The sequence below is a fragment of the Anas acuta genome, chromosome 14 (assembly GCF_963932015.1).
Source record: "Anas acuta chromosome 14, bAnaAcu1.1, whole genome shotgun sequence".
In the NCBI taxonomy this organism is placed as follows: Eukaryota; Metazoa; Chordata; class Aves; order Anseriformes; family Anatidae; genus Anas; species Anas acuta.
The window spans coordinates 1,513,175-1,525,019 of record NC_088992.1 but is presented as its reverse complement, the minus strand read 5'-3'; the positions used below and the strand labels follow the sequence as shown (position 1 = coordinate 1,525,019).

Here is an 11,845-nt window from a genome sequence, read left to right as displayed (position 1 = left end):
GTGACTTTTGTCCTGCTCCTTAAACCCTTCTGATGGCACCTGCCCCTTCCAGCTGCTGCTGGGGTCTGCCCCGCAGCCTGCACAGCCCCGGGGTCTGCACTGATGCCTGCTCGGAGCCGTTCCCTTGTGTCCTCCAGGAGTGATCCTGGGGCAGTTTTTGGGCAGTTTGGGAAGGCAGAAATGAGCAGAACCTCCCTGCAGGAGGGCCTGGTGCTAGGGGTGAAGCCTGGGGGCGGCGGAGCTGCCATGGGGCCTCCTGCCTGCAGCACCGGGCCTGCTCCTGGCCTGGGGATTTTACACCACGGGTGCAAGGCAGGAAGGCTCAGCTGTGCTGCAGGCAGATCCCTCTCCTTGCCCAAACCCCAGAATCGTTTGGACACTTGATTTTTTTTCCAGTCATTTGGAAGTTGCTCTAAGATTGCTCTTCCAGGCGTTTTTCGGAAGCACGTCTCGAGGCTGTACTTGCAGTTCCCATGCAAGAAGGAAAAGCGAGGCGAGGGGGGCAGGATCAGCTGCAGGGGGAACGCCGCGTGCTGGAGGAAATCGAATCTGCCACGGGAGCGCGGGGCCGCCGCGGAGGAAATGTGTGAAATCTGCCCATTGTCCGCCTCTTCCGCCGCGCCGGTGGGAGCCCGGCCTGCAGTGAAAAGATGGGCGCTAATTGTCCGTGGCATCCATGGGAAAGCGGGGATTAGGCCGAGGAATAAAACCTCTACAGGGGAGACCTCCCACTTACTTAGAGACTTGTTTTCCCTCCGCTCTTGCTCTGGCTGATACACGCTTTTGTTCCCAAGAAGTTGATAAATATTGCTGGGTTTGGTAGTGGTTTCTGTGAGCTTTTTTTTTTTTTTTTTTTGCTTCACTGCAGAGGTCCTTTCTCACAAGAAGAACGCTGCAATGGGTTTATTGTTTTGTGTTGCGGCCGCACAAAGCCAATGACCGGCTAATTTTTCGTGGCTTCTTCAGTGGAAATGAGTCACGGGCTGCAGTGCCCCAGCCCAGGGCCACTCACACTCCTGTGCCTGTGGTGCCTGGGGGAATTGGCCGGAGCCGAGAGTGGTGGGAAGCACCCCAAAGGGCCCGAGGCACGCTGCTGTCTCGTCCTCTGGGGCTTCAGGTCATTTCTGGGGCGTCTGGGATTCGCTTCCCTCTCTTACAGCCCGAAGGAAGTGTTCCCAGTACCCACCGCTGTGTTCATTGTGCCACATTTAAAGCATGGCTGTAGGTTTAATTGGGCCGGCAGGGCCCACCGGGCTGCTCCTGCTACCGCCGGGCCCGCTCCCTGCCCCAGCCAGCAAGGCCACATCTATTCAGGGTTTGTTCCTCAGCAGTGGATCGATGATAACGTATCAATCTGGTATCTCCCTTGTCAAAACAATTGGACTGGGAATCATTCTCCTCACGTGTATTGCTGCAGAAATGCTAAGCTGAGTTACCCTGGCCTCAAACAACGAGGGGTTTCTCTTTCTCTCTCCTGCAAGTAGTTCTTAGCTGGTTTCTGTATAAAATAAAAGAATGTCATTTTTTGGATGATTTCTTGTGTGTAAATAAAGAGATTTTCATCAAGGCAGGTGGGTTTGCTCAATGGCAATGGGTTCCTCACAGCAGGAGGCATGTGGCAGCTCTGGCTCCTGCAGCCGAGCTCGCTGCTCCTGTACAAGCACCGGGTGCCCTCTGGTCTCTGTGCTCTAACGAAGAGATGTTAATTAACATCCTGGGCTCACTGTTCCTTCAAGACTCTGATAAGTGTATGGAAACCCAAGAGGAATCAGTAGGTGAGTTCACAATTTTCTTTCAGCACCTGCTGGGTCTTGGCCTTGGCTGCAGGTGGTTGGGTCGAGCTGCTGTAGGGCACCCCACCAGGTATGGGAGCACTGGGATGTAGGAAATGCACCCAGAGGTTTCCTGAGGCATGGGGTGATGGTGGCACTGCCCTGGTGTGGGGCGCTCACTGCGTGCCAGCCCCGTGTGTGTGCCTGGGCTGCTGGGACACTCACGAGGATGATTTCCGTTTTGCTGCTTTTCTGAATTTTTTGGGTAATAAACAAAAGTGGGTCAGGGAGGGGAAGTGTTGGAGCTCGGGGCTTAGTCATTGTTTAACAAAAGAATCGATTGTGGGATGTAGCCTAGAAACTATTTTTAAACAGTAAGGCTTACACAGGCATGACCCCCATTTTGCTGAGCTTAAAATACGTTAACCCAACCTAATAGCAGTGGATGTCAGAAATTAAAGACTGCAAAAGGCAGGAACCTCTGCGCGGAGCATCAGAAGGGGCTGTGCTGGGAGCCAAAGGGTGCCGTGGTCCTGGGGCCAGCAAAACGCTGCTCATGTCCAAGAGCCAAGCGGAGCGAGCTCTGGACTGATTTTTTGGGGTTTTAACTGAATTGCTCAATACTGAGTAAGAAACCAGCACTTCCGAAGCATTCTTGGCCTCTCCGTGTGCTGCTCGCCATGCCCCAGCCTTGCACATTGGGTGCGTGCCCCTCATCTGCTGCGGCCACACAGGGCAGGCAGGAACATGGGGGGAAAGGGGATGGGAACGGGGCAATGGGCAGCCGACGGGCAGAGCAGGCGGCCGATCCGAGGGCCGATGAGAAGGAAGCCCATCTTCAACCAGATTCTGTGTTTGTTTTTGTTGTTGCTTTAACCGAAGTGGCTGGAGCACAGTAATTAAAGGCTCAGTGGCTCTAATTGGAATAGGTTTAAACTCGAGGTCAAAATCCCTTCTGGCACTTCCTCTGCCTAATAACCATCAACAGAAATCAAACAAATCCAACTGGCTCCAGCCACTAATCTGCAACAAGCAAAGGTCGCGGCGGTGATAAGAGAGCGGAGCGACCGCAAACAGCACTACTTAAAAACATATGCTGGGACGTGCCGGAGCGCGGAGCTAGGAGCAGCACGGCCCCGTGCGGGCAGCAGGACGGTGTGATGCCCACGAGCATTGTCAGGGGACGCAGGGGACAGAGCCAGGAGCGGGCACCTCGTGCCACAACAAGCAGTGTTGGTGCAGCACAGGGGATGGGGCAGGTGGGCAGGCAGCTCTGCACAGCACAGGAGTTTCACCAAAATTCGTGTTTCCTTTGCACAGACAAAACAGCTGGGGCCGTGATGGGGTTGGAGGAAGAGCGCTTGCACACGAGTGTTGGTTTTGGGGCGCTGTGCGCAGTTCAAGGCTGAGCCCCAGCCCACCCACAGCCACTGCTTCCTACCCATGGCCGGAGGTCAGTGCCCTGCCAGGTCGCCACTTTAACTGCTCGCCTAATTATGGCCTCATCTGGACCTTTAAAGTGCTCTGGGAGGGGGGAAAAGAACAGGAGAAGAAAGGAAAGGGGTTGCAGATGTGCGGGGCGGCCGGGGGCCATCGCAGCATCCTCCTGCCCTGGGATGCTCGGCTGTGCACCGCGGGGCCGGGATGCGGCTGGGTGCAGGCTGGGCTTTGTAACCCTGGCGTTGCAGAGAGGGGAGCTGCCACTGCCCAGAAACCTAAAGGTTGGTTCAAGCCTGCAGGTGCAGCCAGTAACGCAAGGAATAACACAGAGCTTGGCTTTGACAGGACGATGGTTTAAAGCTCCCAAATGAAAAGCAAACCCAAAACATGTCCTGAAGCTGCTGCGGGTGCCCCTGGGTGTGCTTGGAGCGGAGGCAGGAGGGCAGGGGACAGCTCTGCCCATCCCTGCAGCGCTCCCCTCCTCCTCCCAGCATTTTGGGGACCAGCTGAGGCAGCTCAACGTGACAGTAACGGTGCCACTCTGCAGAGGGCACGGCCAGCGGGGCCCTTCCACCACGAAACTTGCCTCTGGAAGTTCTGCAAATGCCGAGAGGAGAGACGCAATTAGGAGAGGCTTTTTGGAGAGGCAGTGCTTCTATTAAGCAAGCACTCTGTTTATGTCCCCACTAATTGAAGTAAATTGCTTTCTGCAATCAAATTGGGAAGTTCCCCTTCCGATCATGATGTGAGCTGTGCTTTAGTTCATGATTTCCAGTATTTAGTCTGCTTTTAGTGTTCTTCCCCTAATTAATTTCATGTATTCAGCCGGTCTCTGTGAGCCTGCAGGGCTGTTGTTTGCAGGGCTCTGCTGCTCTTTGGAGCACCCCACAGGACGGAGGCAGGAGGGCTTTCTTTGTCTCCGCATCCCCCAGCCTCCTGCATCACCTGGGTGGAGCTGGGGGCGCCTGGGGACTGGCGTCACTGTCCCAGGCAGGCAGGAGCCCCTTCTGTGTGCTGTGGGGGCAGTTTTCCCTCTCGGTGATCTTACGGCCAGTTCTCACCGTCACACACCGCCGGGAGGGAGGCTGCTGGCCATAACGCCAGTGCCATCTCCCCCATGCCAGCGGCCTTGACGGCTGCTTGCAGTGCACAGAATTGCTGCTATTCCCTCTTTTTTTCCTTCTTTCCATTCTGTAGAGTGCTGTGATGTTGTCACAAGCGTTTTGCAGGAGCTGTGTTGGAAAATAAGGCCTTATCTACAAGCAAATTAACACCATTTTAATGTAACCGGCAACTCCCCGTGTTTCAGCTTCATGGTGTTTTACTTTGGTAAAGTTTAAATCCTTCTTGAACTGACATAAAACGTCAAGGAAATGAGCACTCTTGAACCGAAATAAGGGATGCCCAGCCCAGCAGACTGCCCAGCAGCGCGGCACAGCCAGCTCCCTGTTCTGGTGCCACCCTTGGGTGCTGATCCCTGGTGAGGACCTTCCTGGGGTGCTCGGCCCTTTGGGGACAGCCCTGGCAGGTGGCGGTGCCCTGACCCAAACCCCACAGCTGCATGGGGCTGCTGTGGGGCTGCAGCCCCCAGGCGGGGCCGTTTGCTGCCAGCCCAGCTCTGTACCACACCAGCAGGAGCAGAGCAGCACAGTTCGGCCCCGTGTTTTCAAAGTCTGAAGCCGAATGCATCCCTGGGACCGTCCCGCTGCAGGCACCGGTGCTGCACAGGCTCGTCCCAGGTTTCTGCTTTTGCTCGTGGGTTTGGGTGGCTCGCGGTGACATGAGTTACTGCCTCTGTGGCCAATAGTCGGGGAAGAGGAGCCAGTCGTATTCCGGCCTGCAACGGTTTTGTGCTGTGATGACATGATCAAAACATTAAGGATCCTGCTTCTCGGGGAAACGCAGGAATCCGAAACATCTGGTAAGTTTGTTAGTGCTTGTGTTGCCTTCCTTCGTGCCTTTGTTCAGCCCTTCCAATTACTGCTTCTAAGTATAAACTTAAAACAGAGATGAGGCTGGGTTTGTGGGGAGCATATGGACAAATGGAAAATAAACAGCATGAGGAATTCTTGGTTAATGAGCTCTTGGATGATAAGATACCACCAAAAAAAGAAAAAAAAAAGGCAGAGGTCTCAGCTTCATCCCTGTCATATCATGAGAAGAGAACCTTGCCAACACCCACCGGCACCCTGAGGCTGGGCTGGAGCACATCGGTCTCAGGGTGTGCCTGGACCCCAGGCGGTGGAGGATATGAGGATATGAGGATATGAGGATACCACCGTTGATTGCAGTGGATCAGTGCCTGATGGCTTACAAGAGCCTCGCAGGGCTCACATCTTGACTCAGGCCACGGCAATGACCTTCAGCTGCTGGCTCTGCTGGTCCGGGGCCTCCCAGTCCACGGCAGAACCGGAGCTGAGAAGACAGAGGTGTCAGTGTCTCTGCATCCCAACTCCAACAACGCCGAGTGTTAAATTCCCACTGGAATCAGTAGATCAATAAGCGGTTTGGTATCTCCACGTGAGAGAGGCTGGAAGTCTTCACCTACAGTATTTTTCTCAAGATCCGAGGTGCTTTGAGAGATGAAATAGGCTGTGCAACCACGGCTGCGCCACCAGCACCTCACTGGGGCTCAGGACGAGCTCCCCGGCACCTCCACCACGAGGGCACGGCGCTGTCAGCAGCAGGCTGTCGGGGTTTTATAGATTAACACCAAAACCCAGCGGGATTTCTCCCTCTGCTGTGGGCAGCACACCATCCCCAAGCCTGTCCCACCAGCGGCACAGGCCCCGTGCCGGGTCTCCGCAGGCAGCACGTGCTCCCCTCGGGCCCCTCTCGGTGTGCATGATATTAATTACCCCAGCTGAACAACAGGAACCCAGTCCTTCCTCCTCGAGTTCAAGGTTCCTGTCTCTCCTTCTTCCTGGCAGAAGAATGGATGTTTCCTCACGCTCGAGGGAGCAGCCACCCTCCGAGCTTCGCTGCGTGGCTGCGGCGAGGCTGCTGCCCGCGTTATTCCTGGCGCAGGGCTGCTGGTGAGCAGCGTGCGCCTCGCACACCCCGCGTGTCCGTCTGAGCCACGTGGCAAGGTGTCCATCCCTACATGCTTCGGCTGCCCTGAGCTCATCCTAAGTGCTCCTAACCCCCTCCTGCGTTTCGCTGATGGGAAACGGGCACCAGGGGCTGGTCGGGGCCATCCTGAGCTTACCTGAGCCAGAGCAGCCGCTGGGCACAGGCAGCCTTACGCCGTTTCCTTCCAGAAGCAGCAGGAGCGCAGCGGTGCCAATGCAGCTATCGCTTCCTCTCCCTGCCCAAAACGCTGCTTAGGCATTAAACCTCTCTGCCCAGCACTAGGTGACAGGTTTGGGTCCGGCTTGGAAACAGTTAGTTAAGAATCAAAGAAGCGAGCGCATTGTTTGTTACCACTTTATGCTTTTTCCAGGGGAAATTGGGATTCTTTAATTGGCTCGGTTGGAGAAAAAAAACACCAGATCAAACAGCCAGTGAGCTGGAACAACAAAGGAATGTCCTGGCATTTCTTTTTCCAAGTTTAGAAATGGAAGTCAGGGCAGCCTTGGGATTTGTGGAAATTCCTCTGTGCATTGTTACGAGGTGGAGGAAGTGGTTTCGAGTGCAGCTACTGGTTTTGGCGCTGGGAGCGGGGCTGGTTTCCACCGGGGGAGCCGATGCTGCTGCCCACGCCGGGTGCCCCTGGCCGTGGTGGTGCCAGTGCCGCTGGTGTTGGATGCGCCGCCGCGGACGTTCCCCTGCTGACCCCGCACACGGGGCCGACACCTCGCACGGGTGTCGTGGGGAGCCCCGTCCCCCCGCCCCCTTCCAGGGCTTTTTTTGATGGCACGAGGCCTAGGAAAATAAGTGGAAACATTTTTCCGTTCCTGCTGGTATTTCTTTCTTGCAGCTGCTTGGCACAGTTGGAGCTGGAGCGGGGTGTTTGCAGTGCACTATCAGCTTCTCGGAGAGCCGTTCCCATTTCCATGCGGAGCTGTTCCTGTGGTCCTGTGATGTAGATCACGCTTTTAAACTGTTACTGCTGGTTTTCAAATGCCAGAGGGTCATTAGTAACAAAACGCCTCCCGTTCCCCCCAGGTAGGCTATAAATACATTGAGAGGGGAGACGAGAGGGATGCTGCCTTAACACACGCACGCTGTTTGTTTTCTGTGTTGCAATATAGGGGTTTTGTTGTATTTTTTTTTCCTTTGGCAAGCATGGCAGTGCGGCTAGAGGATGAGCCCTGCTCCCTGCTGCCTGGAGCTGGGCAGGAGCCGAGTGGGGCTGGGAGGCAGGAAACGGGCTGGGACTGGGACTGGGGCTGGGACTGGGACTGGGACTGGCACTGAGACTGGCACTGGGATGCACGTGCCATGCTGCAGGAGGCCCGTTGGCTCCTGCCAGCACCCTGCCCTCTCCAGAAAGCCCTCGTGGCTCGGCGGAGGCCGGATGAGCTGTGCTGTGCCCCAGGAGCTCAGACCCTGCCCCGCTGCGGGCTCCTGCTGCGGCAGGCTGTGTGTGGGCCCTGGGATTTGGGATTTAAGCACCTTGCACAGTGAGCCCTGCGGGAGGGAGCTGTGGAGGGACAGAGCCAGCACTGCTCAAAGGTGCTGTGGGAGCAGCAAGCGCCGCCCACGGCGATGCGTTCCTCCGTGCCAGCTCAGAAACAGTGGATGGTTTTTAAGTGGGCATTTATTTTTTCCATACTTGACTGCTTTTTGTTCTAATGTTTTAATGCAGCTTCTTCCTGCAGCCGCCGAAGCGCTCTGGAAGTTAATATAAAACAGTATTACATTTTTGTGTGTTTTGGGTTTTTTGTCTAAGCTTTTATTAGGCTTGTCATGCAAGTCATCACGCAAAAATGTAAAAGAAAAAATTATGTGTGTGTGTGTTCGTACTGGCGACCAAGCCCAGGCCCCATCAATACACCATGCAGGGAATTGTTCTCTGGGTTCCAGGGAAATTCAGTCCTGCCGGAGGAAGCCCTCGGGGCAGCGAGTGGCACCGATTGCTTTGTTTGTGCTCTCCGATGGGATGTCACCCTCCTGTCCCCGAGCACACTGCACGCCCTCTGATGTTAAGGTACTGAAGCAGGGCTGGGTCGGGTGCTGTGTGAGAGGGGCTTGGGGACGACAAGAAAATCAGCCACTTTTGAGAATGTGCAGATTTGTGAGCGTAAATTGAAGAAAGCCTTCAAATGATTTTTGAGGCTCGGTTCAGTCCCTTGGCACCCCAGCAGGCAGGAATTCTGTCGCTGGGTACTCTGGAGCTCACATTTCTTTCATTCCACTTCTTTCCTGCAGAAACCATCTTTGTTTGGCAATGAGGGGAGAATGCGAGGTGAACCGAAATGCTACAGGGAAGGTCTGGCTGGAGGGTGCATCCCTGGCTGGTTGGTTCTTGTTCAGGTGCTGCACCTCAGCAGGGAGAGAAAAGGAAAAATGCGAATAATTCTGCTAGCTGAGGGGCTACGCAAGAACTGAGAAGTTAAGGAGTTAGTGGCTTAATTCAGGGGAAAGGAAAGGGATCTGGAGAGCCAAGGAAGCAGGTGCACGTGTGTGTGCAGGGCAGGGAACACCACGGGATGGGGGCTCGAGAGCTGCAGCAAAAGGCTGCCGAGACCCCGGGCTGGAGGAGCTCTGCCAGCACCAGCCAAGGGCAGCACAGCCCCGGGGAGCACGTGCTGAACTGGAGGGGGGGAGACAGCGTAAATGTGTGTGCTGTTCGTAAGGAAAAGCATCCTCTGTGTTCTTCAAAAGTGGAAATGAAAAAAAGAGGAATAGCTAAAATGCGGTGTGAATTGTATCAAAGTGACATCTCCCTTCCTATCTACCCTGCATCTGACTTCTCCACCGCAGTTTGGAGTCTGATGTTTTCTCGTTAAACCCAAAAGTCCCTTTTAATGAGTATTGTGCCCGGGGCTCCGCGGCACGGCGGGGCTGGGGGCTGCTGCTGTGGGGGCTGCCGAGGCTTGTTCTGCACTTAGTGTGAGTATGGAATTATAACACTTATGGTTATCCCGGGGTTTTTAACTCCCTTGTTTCTTCCAGACTCTGTAATTTTGGGGGTAGCCTTTTTGTTGTAGCGTAATCATTATTATAATAATTTTATTTCCAGTGCTCGTGGCATGGAAACCAAGAAATCCGGAGGGAGCAGGGAAAGCGTTTTCTGAACTGACAGAGCGAATCATGTGGATCGAGCAGGAATTTAAGTAGAGGTGAGCTGTTGAGAGCAGCCAGCACGGAGAGCTCCCAGTCCCTGTGACTCCTCCAGGCTGAAGAAGCAGCCGTCGCCTGCTGTGCCGTGCCTGCCCACCTCCAGAAACCACGCAGCGGGCCAGTGGCCAGCGGCGCTTCCCCAGGAAAAAGTCAGCGAGGGACTTTTGAGAGTAAGCACACGGGAGCTGATCCCTCCTGAGCTTTCGGGAGTGCTCGAGGCTGTCACATCAGAGCTCTTGAACACCGCTCTCCCAAAGCCTGGGTGCTGTGCGCTAGTATCAAACCCCATTTTAGAGCACCTTACACTTTTTATTCTTATTTTTTTGTCTCTACGCACAGTGCTGGTACTGGAAGTCCCTAAATACACAGACGTGCTTCACCACTGCTGTGAGTGCAGCCTGGGTGAGATGCTCAAGGCTGGCCCTGGTTGGAGCGAGCCTGGGTGGCTCCCCTTGAATCCAGCTGAACTTCGAAACCATCCGAGCGCCTGTGCTGGGCGAGGCGCTCACACGGACACCAGCAAAGCTTGCCCTTCCTGCCAGTGGGAACCTGGTTCTCATTTGTGGATTCCAGCTCTTTTCAGGCAGAAACTGTAAACCATGAGCGAGTTTCAGCCAGGAAGCATGGGCTGAGCATCCTTCCCTCGGCCTCAAGGAAGCTTTTGCACAGGCTCTGCCGGACCAGAGGGGATGGTCCCTGCTTGGGGCGGTAAGCAGGTGCCCTGCTGCTGTCCTGCAAGTCCCACCTGCAGCCTGGAGGGGAAATCCTGGCCCTCCCGTGGCAGCGTGGGCAGTGCTGGCATGTGCAGAGCCGAGATGTGGCACTTGGCTTCCCAACGCCCCGGCACGGAGAGGTTAAAGTGGCTGGGGCTTAAAAAAATACGTGCAAGAAAGAAAATCCTCATTTGCCGAAGAGAAAAAAGAAGGAGGAGGGGGGGGGGAAGTTGTTTGTTAATAATAAAGAATGAGCTTCTACAAAGACCTCGTGTCCAAAGCTCTTTAACTTTTCCTGGCATTTCCCATCCATTCCATTGTTAAGCCCTCCGCTGTCGGAGAGCAGCGCCGGGCCCGGGCTCTCGGTGATCTCATCGCCAAGGCTCGTGCAGGCGCCTCTGTTTACGCGCCGCGCAGCATTTGCTCCTCAGATTTGGTTTCCTACTTTGAAGGAAAAAAAAAAAAAAAAATTCTTTCATTTGTGCAGCGGGCTCCCCCCGCCCCGGGCGCTGGGGCTGTGAGGAAAATAGCACCTCGGTGGTTTTCAGGGAGAGGATGGCCCACAGCGGATTCCCACAATTTATAAGAGGAGACAGGAAGGCCTCGGTGACTCACAAACACCAACAGATTCTGTGTATGAGTTTCTCTTTGTTGTTTGTTATCCTTAATTTCATGGTTTTCCTTCTTTTGAGCGTGTTTGTGTGTTTTAGGCGATGCCATCGCTGTGTCAGGACGCTGTGTGTGTGGTTCCCACAGCGGAGCTGCTCAGCCAAGCACCGAGAGCCGCCAGCGGGAGCCCTTCGGGGCCCTGCCCCGTGCCACATCCTGACACGCCGATCGTGGGGCAGGGGCAAGGAGTGAGGGGGACATTTCTGTGGCCTGTGTCAGCCCTGGCTTTTCAGGGGGGGTCCGGACCTGGCCAACGGGAGCAGCCCTAATGTGGGCAGGCACCGCTCCGCAGCGCCCTGGGCTCCAGCTCCCTGTCCGAGCAGCTCCAGGCTTGGGCACCCATGGAGAAGGTTTCATCCTGCTGGGAAGCCAACACATAAGGCACGGCAAAGCCCCTTATCAGACATTTTTAGAGGCGTTTCACCTACGGAAGGCTTTATTTCAGCAGGCAGCCTGGCTGGCAGCTGTCGCACCGCCGAGTGGCTGCGTGCCGGGAGCGGCTGTCAGCTGCGGGTGCATCTCCGTGCAAGAGGTGGTCTGAAAGAGCCTTTCATGCTCTCCTCTGGACTTGGGGACAATAACGGAGCAGCTGTTTAAATAGGCCTGAAATTTCGGAAACACACAGGCAAGCACTAAACTTTCCCAAGGTGGCTGAGTAATCTTGTTTGCTTTAGCATTTTAGTCCCCCCAATTACCCAAGTGAAGGATATTGCCTCTTTAAACAGAGTTCAAAAAGCCCAAGAATTTTTTATAAATAGCTCACATCCTCTTGATAACAACCAGGCTGCTATTTATTGCCCACTTCCCCTCAGACAGACAGGTCAGAGGATTTAAAATCGCACTTCCCATGAAATCCAGAGGAACTTGGTTTTCCAGGTTCCTACAATTGTTTGTCATTCTGGGTTTCCTCTGCAGTTTACAACATTCAGCCAGCCTAACCCTGAAAGGAGCTGGCCAAGGGACTGTTAAGGTATATTGCTGCTTAGCTGGAGTCCCAATACACATTTTCCGCTTATTTCTTTG

The 11,845-nt window shown here is 54.8% G+C and overlaps 1 long non-coding RNA gene across 1 annotated transcript; it reads left to right on the top strand.

Moving 5' to 3' along the window:
• The first annotated feature begins 6,669 nt into the window (after positions 1-6,669).
• On the top strand, positions 6,670-10,865 carry LOC137864366 (uncharacterized). Its single transcript, XR_011101459.1, has 3 exons — positions 6,670-7,319; positions 8,526-8,630; positions 9,340-10,865. It is a non-coding gene; the product is annotated as an uncharacterized lncRNA (long non-coding RNA).
• Positions 10,866-11,845: the final 980 nt, after the last annotated feature.